Here is an 11,068-nt window from a genome sequence, read left to right on the forward strand (position 1 = left end):
TCAGAGCTCCGGTATGAAACTGCAGAAAAACCTGAGAGTCTCTGGATTAAAGTTGCTCACACTTCTAAACAAGGGTGATGTCGTGGTGGGAATCTGCTATAGACCACCAGACCCGGGGGATGAGGTGGACGAGGCTTTCTTCCAGCAACTAGCAGAAGTTACTAGATTGCAGGCCCTGGTTCTCATGGGAGACTTTAATCACCCTGATATCTGCTGGGAGAGCAATACAGCGGTGCACAGACAATCCAGGAAGTTTTTGGAAAGTATAGGGGACAATTTCCTGGTGCAAGTGCTGGAGGAACCAACTAGGGGCAGAGCTCTTCTAAACCTGCTGCTCACAAACCGGGAAGAATTAGTAGGGGAAGCAAAAGTGGATGGGAACCCGGGAGGCAGTGACCATGAGATGGTCGAGTTCAGGATCCTGACACAAGGAAGAAAGGAGAGCAGCAGAATACGGACCCTGGACTTCAGAAAAGCAGACTTTGACTCTCTCAGGGAACTGATGGGCAGGATCTCCTGTGAGAATAACATGGGGGGAAAGGAGTCCAGGAGAGCTGGCTGCATTTTAAAGAATCCTTATTGAGGTTGCAGGAAAAAGCCATCCCGAGGTGTAGAAAGAATAGTAAATATGGCAGGTGACCAGCTTGGCTTAACAGTGTAATCCTTACTGATCTTAAACGCAAAAAAGAAGCTTACAAGTGGAAGATTGGACAAATGACCAGGGAGGAGTATAAAAATATTGCTCAGGCATGCGGGAGTGAAATCAGGAAGGCCAAATCACACTTGGAGTTGCAGTTAGCAAGGGCTGTTAAGAGTAACAAGAAGAAGGCTTTCTTCAGGTATGTTAGCAGCAAGAAGAAAGTCAAGGAAAGTGTGGGCCCCTTACTGAATGAGGGAGGCAACCTAGTGACAGAGGATGTGGAAAAAGCTAATGTAATCAATGATTTTTTTTGCCTCTGTCTTCACAAACAAGGTCAGCTCCCAGACTGCTACACTGGGCACCACAGTATGGTGAGAAGGTGACCAGCCCTCTGTGGAGAACGAAGTGGTTCGGTACTATTTAGAAAAAATGGATGAGCAAAAGTCCATGAGGCCAGATGCGCTGCATCCGAGGGTGCTAAAGGAGTTGGTGGATGTGATTGCAGAGCCATTGGCCATTATCTTTGAAAACTCATGGCAATCAGGGGAGGTCCCGGATGACTGGAAAAAGGCTAATGTAGTGCCCATCTTTAAAAAAGGGAAAGAGGATGATCCGGGGAACTACAGGTCAGTCAGCCTCACCTCAGTCCCTGGAAAAAATCATGGAGCAGGTCCTCAAGGAATCAATTATGAAGCACTTAGAGGAGAGGAAAGTGATCAGGAACAGTCAGCATGGATTCACCAAGGGCAAGTCATGCCTGACTAACCTAATTGCCTTCTATGAGGAGATAACTGGGTCTGTGGAAGAGGGGAAAGCAGTGGATGTGTTATTCCTTGACTTTAGCAAAGCTTTTGATACGGTCTCCCACAGTATTCTTGCCAGCAAGTTAAAGAAGTATGGGCTGGATGAATGGACTATAAGGTGGATAGAAAGCTGGCTAGATCGGACTCAATGGGTATTGATCAACGGCTCCATGTCTAGTTGGCAGCCCGTTTCAAGCGGAGTGCCCCAAGGGTCGGTCCTGGGGCCAGTTTCGTTCAATATCTTCATTAATGATCTGGAGGATGGCGTGGACTGCACCGTCAGCAAGTTTGCAGAGGACACTAAACTGTGAGGAGTGGTAGATATGCTGGAGGGTAGGGATAGCATACAAAGGGACCTAGACAGATTAGAGGATTGGGCCAAAAGAAACCTGATGAGATTCAACAAGGACAAGTGCAGAGTCCTGCACTTAGGATGGAAGAATCCCATTCACTGTTACAGACTAGGGAACTGAATGGCTAGGAAACAGTTCTGCAGAAAAGGAGCTAGGGGTTACAGTGGACGAGAAGCTGGATATGAGTCAGTGTGCCCTTGTTGCCAAGAAGGCTAACGGCATTTTGGGCTGTATAAGTAGGGGCATTGCCAGCAGATCGAGGGATGTGATCATTCCCCTCTATTCAACATTGGTGAGGCCTCATCTGGAGTACTGTGTCCAGTTTTGGGCCCCACACTACAAGAAGGATTGGAAAAATTGGAAAGAGTCCAGCGGAGGGCAACAAAAATGATTAGGGGGCTGGAGCACATGACTTATGAGGGGAGGCTGAGGGAACTGGGATTGTTTAGTCTGCAGAAGAGAAGAATGAGGGGGGATTTGATAGCTGCTTTCAACTACCTGAAAGGAGGTTCCAAAGAGGATGGATCTAGACTGTTCTCAGTGGTACCAGGTGACAGAACAAGGAGTAATGGTCTCAAGTTGCAGTGGGGGAGGTTTAGGTTGGATATTAGGGAAAACTTTTTCACTAGGAGGGTGGTGAAGCACTGGAATGGGTTACCTGGGGGGGGGGGGTGGAATCTCCTTCCTTCAGAGGTTTTTAAGGTCAGGCTTGACAAAGCCCTGGCTGGGATGATTTAGTTGGGGATTGGTCTAGATGACCTCCTGAAGTCCCTTCCAACCCTGATATTCTATGATTCTATGTTTGTCATTTTTAAACATAAATCAGTGACACAAGGAAATCCATCTTGGATTGTGGTTAAACCTCACAAACTCTGCTGTCAGGATTTATGAAGTCAGCAAGATCTCTTGCATGGGTTTTGCTCATTGGTTATTATGCTGCATATTACTTTATTGTAATATAATGCCACCACATGGGGGAGGGGGGTTCACTTTTGCATTACTAGTTTTTCCTCAGCTAAAATACTTGAGAGAAGGATGAGTATCTATGGAGCCTATAGAATTGCCAAACAAGGTTGCTTGGCAAGTTTCCCCATGTTTCCTCCCCCCACCACCACCCTTTTCCCCCCCCTTTAAATATGAGATTACATAGTGATTCTTGGCAGTAGAGGTGAGGCCAAACTCTTAGTTGAGTGTGAGGAGAATAATTGTTTCTGTTCCAAATTTCAAATCTGCCATGCCATTAATCATCACAGTGCATTGGGCTCAGTGGAATTCCAGTTTGTGGTGTGGTAGGGATGGGAGATGCTACTATAAAACTCTTAAAATCTTATATTTAATTCCTTTCATCCCAAAAGCTCCCCCAATAGCTTTACAGGAATCTATCCCCCATATTTCCCAAAGGGAAAATGGAACATTGTGTGGAGTTAGCCCAAGGGCCGCCCCCACCAAGCCCGAGCTGTTCGCCAAGACCCTCCCACTCGCCAGCTGGCCCAAGCCATTTGCCTGAGCCCTGCCTGCCCCGCCACCCCCCATGGGACTGGCATCACTGCTCACCCAAGCCCTGCCTCCCCACTGTTCATCTGCACCCCACTTTTGCCAAAAAAAGTCTGTTTGGCTGGCTGGGATAGGGCTTAAAAAAGGGACTGTCATGGCCAAAACAGGATGTATGGTCACCCTAGTCCTCTACCACTCACATAAAAATACAGTGTGGTATGTAACAGTACATGGCAATCAAAGAATCAGAAATGCAGAACTGGAAAGGACCTTGACAGTCATCTAAGTTTCTTGGCCCCACTCCCCAGCAGCTGGGCCCCAGTACGGAGCAGAGGGGACGGGCTGCTGCTGCATCCCCAACAGAAGTGCTAGAACAATTTGTAGAGTGAGGATGCTGAGTGCCCTTGAATCAAAGCTATGAACCCTGTATATCAGGGCCGGCTCCAGCTTTTTTGCCACCCCAAGCGGGGAAAAGGATAAAGCCACGATCGGCAGCACTTCAGCGGCAGCTCCACCATGCCACTTCATTCTTCGGCGGCGGGTCCTTCGCTCTGAGAGGGACTGAGGGACCTGCCGCCAAATTGCCGAAGACCTGGACATGCCGCCCCTTTCCATTGGCCGCCCCAAGCACCTGCTTCCTTAGTTGGTGTCTGGAGCTGGTCCTGCTGTATATAATGGAAACCACTTCAAGTTATGGGGTGTGTGCGGCAGCACCCCCAGTTCCTGCACCTGTGCTCCCCAGCTGGGCTCTCTCTCAGGCAGATGCTGCACTGCACAGAGGCAGGGACCCAGAGTGGCCACCCTCAGCCAGTGTCAGAAGTGGCTCTGTCCTGCCTACTCCATTCCCCGCCCAGGGCCCGGCTGCCAGGGAGAGGAACCGATCGAGCTGGAAACATGCTGGGAGGGGAGGAGGACAGAAACACCCCCACCCCCACCGGAAGGCCAAACAGAGCAAGCCCTACAAAGGCAGCACGGTGCTTGCAGAAATGGGGGCGGGGGCGCGGCAGGGGGAAAGACATGTATAGCCAGGGCCAGCTCCAGGCACCAGCCCAGCAAGCACGTGCTTGGGGCGGCCAATGGAGAGGGGCAGCACGTCCGCCTCTTCAGCGGCGGGTCCCTTGCTCCCTCTTGGAGCGAAGGACCAGCTGCAGAATTGCCGCCAAAGACTGAAGCAGCGGTGGTAGAGCAGATCGCGACTTCCCCCCCTGGAGCTGGCCCTGTGTATAGCCACCTCGGTCTACACATTCAGATAGCTTGCTCTTGTGCCCTTAATAATGTCTCTTAAAAAACTACCAAGTCTCCTGAACTCCCCCTTGTTAGACTTGTTTCCTGTGGGATCTTACCTACCAATTCTCCTACCAGTGTTACACATTAGGATGTTAGGGGAAGAATAATATTAAAATTTCATTGTAAAATTTCCCCTATAGCTTCAATGACCCAAAATGAAATCTGCCTAGCATACCAGAGTTAGTGCCACTATTCCTGTGAAAAAATAGTGGATCACTAAAAGCTTCTCACTAAGTCAGCATTTCATTTACTTCTCATCTACATGATGGTACCTACCACAAAACAGAGCACCACTATAGGTGTGGGTTATTCATCCCTGTCACGTACGGACTCAGTCACCACTTACTAGGCTGGCTGTGAAAGTCTCTGATCAGAGTACGACTTAGACCAACCATAAACTTATAACATGCGTTTGGACTACAACTCAAAATGGCCTATCCACACCATACAGTGAAACATGGCTCATGAACAGCTGCCAAACCAAATGGAGATTTATTGTATTAGCCAATTGTCTATAGGACAAGATTTACACTTGGGCCACAAGCAGAGGATGTGTTATTCTAGGTACTTATGGCCCTCATCAAAATAGTATCTAAAGCCTCACGATCAGGAATGCTATTTATCCTCACAACACCTGATGAGGTATGAGTATTTTACAGATGGGGAATTGAGGTACTGGAGATTACATCACCTGCCCAAGCTCACACCATAACTTTGCAGCTGAACTGGGTATTGACCCCAGCTCTCTAAAGTCTTAGTCCACTGCCTTATCTGCCAGAGCACAGATAATTCAGGCCATTTTGTAACTGGGTTGAAAAGGCAGCAGATATAGTAATGCTCACAGCACCAGGTGTAAGGTCTGAAATGTATAGTACCTGATAAACAACAAGTATCAGTGTTAGCAGTATCACACTACTGTATTACATGCAATGAAAGCATACAAATGCTGTAACATACGGGCTAGTCAGTGATGTCCTGTATGTCAGTGCTACTCAAAGTGGTAGTCCGCAGACCGGTGCCGGTCCGCGAGCCATCGGCTGCCGATCCGCGGCGAGTTTCCTCATAAGAGCATCGAATAGGATAATAATATGGCACCGGTCCCTGGCACATTGGGGGGAAAAAAATTGCCAGTCCCCCACATCAGATAGCTTGAGAAGCACTGCTGTATGTGACCTGTGCAGTAGCTAATCAGCATCAACTCAAGATGTTAGAGAAAGTCTCTCACTCCTAGCCCATGTCCAGTGTGACCTATCAGCCTCAATGCCATATCAGAAGTATAGATAATATGGGTGGTAATCCTTGAACCAACGTTGCCAGAACATTTTTATACGTGTATGTTTGCTCTGATTACAACTCAGTAATGATGCAAGCACACACACACACACACACACACACACCTCTCAAAAAGCAGCAGCGCTCCACATTATCAATGGGCCAGTACAACCAGACACATGGCTCAGGAGTGTAGAACATCTACTGTAAAAGTGTTACTGTGTTATGTGCCAAACGTGTGTCTGCACATATCACATGGTCCTCTCTCCAGCAACAGGAAGGGAGGACTATATGGGATCCTTCCATATGATGGATATAACTCCCCACTATCAAACACACAAACATACTACAAAAAAAAAAAAAGTGTCCAGGAGACAAGAGTGTGGATGTATACCACACCATTCAACCAAGAGGATAGCTGTATTTTTCTATGGGCCATGATAACATCTGTGATCTACGGACAACTGGTTTACTTACTATACATAGTGGTATCTTTGCCGCATAAGGTAAATGTTACCTAGCAGTGTGGTGGTAATACATTATCCTAGATATCTGCACCACTGTTATATTGTTGTTGGATGAAGCTTTGCTAGTTTGGATAGGCAGGTCTATGCTTTACTTTTTTGGATGAGTGGAGAACATTGTCCTAAATTTTCTATGGTAACTAGCAATTTTGGGTATCCAACTTGAAACAACTTAAGTTACTTAGACACTTAGCAGTTGTGAAAATTATCTTCTGAAAAAAACAACCATTCTACATTAAAGGTGTCAAGGTGGGCTACCAAAAACCTGAAGCGCCCAAACATATCACTTTTGAAAGTTTTGGCCATTGCTTCTGATGCGTATGGCCATATATTGTCTATGTCAATGTATTTAGATAGAAGGGTGCATGGCATAAGATGAATAATTTCTAAATAGAAGGTTTTCCAAAACTGCCCATGCAGCATCAAGTTTTCAGAAGCTCTTAAAAGTTATTTTGCGGGTACATTTATCTTTATGCCTTCACAACCTAAAGCTGTTGCTTGGTATTTGCTAGCTTATTGTTCAGGTACTAAATAGGTGTAGCTATCACATTACCAAGTCTCCCCAGAAGGTAGTATTTGTTGATCCTACTTAGATTTCTTTCATGCTAAAAACTGGCACAACTCCCCCCCAAAAAAGAAAAGACTTCCAGTGTCACTTGAAATTGTACAGCAAGAAAACCTAGCACATGAAAGGCATCAAATTGTCATTTACAGTAAGTGCTTCAATTTGGTGCTCTAAAAAGGAAACAAATATATGGTTGTCATTTGAATGGATAAAATATGATAAAAAGAACTAAATCTAATTTATAGAACAGTGAAGATTAAATGGTATAAGGGTTTCATTAATACTATTGCCAAAGATGGCCTCCACAAAGGGATATATTAATGGATGTGCAGCCTCTGTATGCCCAATGAGCTCAGGAAACCATTTTACCACTCTGAGGCAGACTGCTTCCTTCTTGTTACTCTGAAGTAACTAGATTCTTTTTCTCTCCCCTCCCTCTCCCCCACTTATCTGGGGATACAAATATAACCTATATCAACTTGAAGTTAAGGTTAAATACATACCAGTAACTGAAGGATAAAACATTACAGTGATGTTGTATATTGATATTGTATCATTAGAATGATTTAAAAAAAAAAAAAAAAAAACCACAACCCACACCCACCCACCAATGGAGCTCATATTAAAAATTGACTGATACCTGTAAGCGTGGAATCATCATCATCAAATGGGTAAATGAAAGTGAGGTGGTATACTGAGACATTCTTGGTGGCATTTTGAAAGATCTAAATTTATATCATCAAGAAGATGAAAATAGGACTGGTAGTTGGCTCATACTGAATCTGTGAGAAAACTCACGGTCCTTTGGTTCTGACAACTGCTGTGCATGAGAAGAGAACTGGCCCTGAAACACGCTTCCTCTGACACTGAAGAAAACTAGACTTAGATTTACTCCTGCTTCCAAGTTGATCATCATCATACAGTGGAAGTGACATGAGGGGGGAAAACCCTAAGTGCTGAGAGAGAGACCATATTCTCTGTTTCACGTACATGTCACAACCTGAACCTAGTGATCAAGGAATCAGTAACTGTCATTCCTTGACTGCTTTTTCAAGGTCTGTAAATTTGCCTCCGCTACATCCTCCTAGCACCTGATCTTTGGCACAGGCTGTCAGTGTGTCTGTGTAGATAGGCACGGTCAGTTACTCAGCTGCACTGTCAGGCAGAAAGCATAGCAGCCACAGCATTTCGTCAGGGACCAACAGAACTTCTTACGCTTTGAAACAGGGGGGGGGGGGGGGTGAAGACAAAGGATGCATGCAGCAGCTGACACTAACTTGAAGCTACTGTAATCAAGATGCCTGAGAACGATATGTGATCTCTGTAATAAGAGAATTTCCATGTGATTATCTTATTTACAGGGGGAAGCATGTAATGCAGTTTTCTGCAGTGCCGAATGAAAATCTTTATTAGCTATTCACCACCTTTACTTTTTTCCTATGCATGATCAGACCATATGCAGACTACACAAGGTCAAGTAGTTCAAGAAATGGTACAGCAGTCCAAAAAAAAAAAAAAAATGCATTCAGAATTCCAAGAATTATGTGCCTACACCCCAGTAAATGAAAAAGTACATTACTGATTGTCAATTTATGCCAATTGAAACTTTTTCTATCAATAAACCCTTTTGAAATATTAATTAAAGCAGAAAGGAGCTCCAGCTAGAGAATTCACATCAGTATCTCAGGCCTGGTCTGCACTACGAGTTTAGGTCGACTTTAGCAGCATTAAATCGAATTAAGCCTGGACACGTCCACACGACGAAGCCCTTTCTTTCGACTTAAAGGGCCCTTTAAACCGGTTTCTTTACTCCACCTCCGACGAGGGGATTAGCGCTAAAATTGGCCTTTGCGGGTCGGATTTGGGGTAGTGTGGATGGAATTCGACATTATTGGCCTCCGGGAGCTATCCCACAGTGCTTCATTGTGACCGCTCTGGACAGCACTCTCAACTCAGATGCACTGACCAGGTAGACAGGAAAAGCCCCATGAACTTTTGAATTTCATTTCCTGTTTGCCCAGCGTGGAGAGCACAGGTGACCACGCAGAGCTCATCAGCACAGGTAACCATGATGAAGTCCCAGGATCGCAAAAGAGCTCCAGCATGGACAGAACAGGAGGTATGGGATCTGCTCGCCATATGGGAAGACGAATCAGTGCTAGCTGAACTCCGTAACAGTAAACGAAATGGCAAAATATTAGAAAAAGTCTCAAAGGCCATGAAGGACAGAGGCCATAACAGGGACGCACAGCAGTGCCGCGTGAAAATTAAGGAGCTAAGGCAAGCCTACCACAAAGCCAGAGAGGCAAACGGAACGTCTGGGGCAGAGCCGCAAACATGCCACTTCTACACGGAGCTGCATGCCATTCTAGGGGGTGCAGCCACCACTACCCCAACCGTGTGCTTTGACTCCGTCAATGGAGAAACACACAACAGGGAAGCGGGTTCGGGGTACGTGGAAGATGATGATGATGACGACGATGAAGACAATGAAGATAGCTCACAGCAAGGAAGCGGAGAAACCGGTTTCCCCAACAGCCAGGATACGTTTATCACCCTGGACCTGGAACCAGTAACCCCCGAACTCACCCAAGGCGTGCTCCCAGACCCTGAGGGCACACAAGGGACCTCTGGTGAGTGTACCTTTGTAAATATTAAACATGGTTTAAAAGCAAGCGTGTTTAATGATTAATTTGCCCTGGCAATCGCGGCCAGTACAGCTACTGGAAAAGTCTGTTAACGTGTATGGGGATGGAGCGGAAATCCTCCAGGGACATCTCCAGAAAGCCCTCCTTCATGTACTCCCAAAGCCTTTGCAAACGGTTTCTGGGGAGGGCTGCCTTATCCCGTCCGCCATGGTAGGACACTTTACCACGCCAGGCCAGTAGCACGTAGTCTGGAATCATTGCATAACAAAGCATGGCAGCGTATGGTCCCGGTGTTTGCTGGCATGCAGACAACATCCATTCCTTATCTCTCTTTGTTATCCTCAGGAAAGTGATATCATTCACGGTCACCTGGTTGAAATGGGGTGATTTTATTAAGGGGGCATTCAGAGGTGCCCGTTCCTGCTCGGCTGAACGGAAATGTTCCCCGCTGTTAGCCACGCGGTGGGGGGGAGGGGTGAAGTGATCATCCCAGAGAATTGTGTGTGTGTGTGGGGGGGGGGGGAGGGGGTAGTTGGGTTTGTGCTGCATGTTAACCCGGAAACCCCAGCCCCTCCTTTTACACTGCAAACCCATTTTAAATGGCCAACCCAATGGGTCCTTGGTATGGGAAATGAGGGTGCTGCTGTTTGAAACCATTCCCACATGTTATGAAGGTTAAAAAAGCCAAAAGACTGTGGCTTACCATGGCTGCCTGCAAGCCGAATTCTGTTGCCTGGTACTGCGTGAGTGATCTCTCACACCAAACCGGCAGGCCCTCAATATAAGAGGAAAAATGCGACCTTGTAATGAAAGCACATGTGCTGTGTAATGTGAACAGCAAAATTTAACGTGAAAGAGTGTACCCATTGTTCTCTAAAATGTGTCTTTTTTAACCACCTCTCCCTTCTCCTCCACCAGCTGCAAATGTTTCTCCTTCGCAGAGGCTAGTGAAGATTAGAAGGAGAAAACGGCAGACTCGGGATGACATGTTCACGGAGCTCCAGATGTCCTCCCACGCTGAAAGAGCACAGCAGAATGTGTGGAGGCAGTCAATGTCAGACTACAGAAAAGCACAATATGAACGAGAGGAGAGGTGGCGGGCTGAATTGCGGGATGAACAGAGCAAGTGGCGGGCTGAAGATGATAGGTGGCGTCAGCTTGCAGACAGAAGGCAAGAGTCGATGCTCCGGCTGCTGGAGCATCAAACTGATATGCTCCAGCGTATGGTTGAGCTGCAGGAAAGGCAGCAGGAGCAGAGACCGCCGCTACAGCCCCTGTGTAACCAACAGCCCTCCTCCCCAAGTCCCACTGCCTCCTCACCCAGACGCCCAAGAACACGGTGGGGGGGCCTCCGGCCTCCCAGTCACTCCACCCCAGATGATTGCCCGAGCATCGGAAGGCTGGCCTTCAATAAGTGTTAAAGTTTTAAACTGAAGTGTGTCCTTTTCCTTCCCTCCTCCCCCACCCCTCCTGGGCTACCTT

This window comes from Emys orbicularis, chromosome 6 (genome assembly GCF_028017835.1).
Source record: "Emys orbicularis isolate rEmyOrb1 chromosome 6, rEmyOrb1.hap1, whole genome shotgun sequence".
NCBI lineage: Eukaryota > Metazoa > Chordata > Testudines > Emydidae > Emys > Emys orbicularis.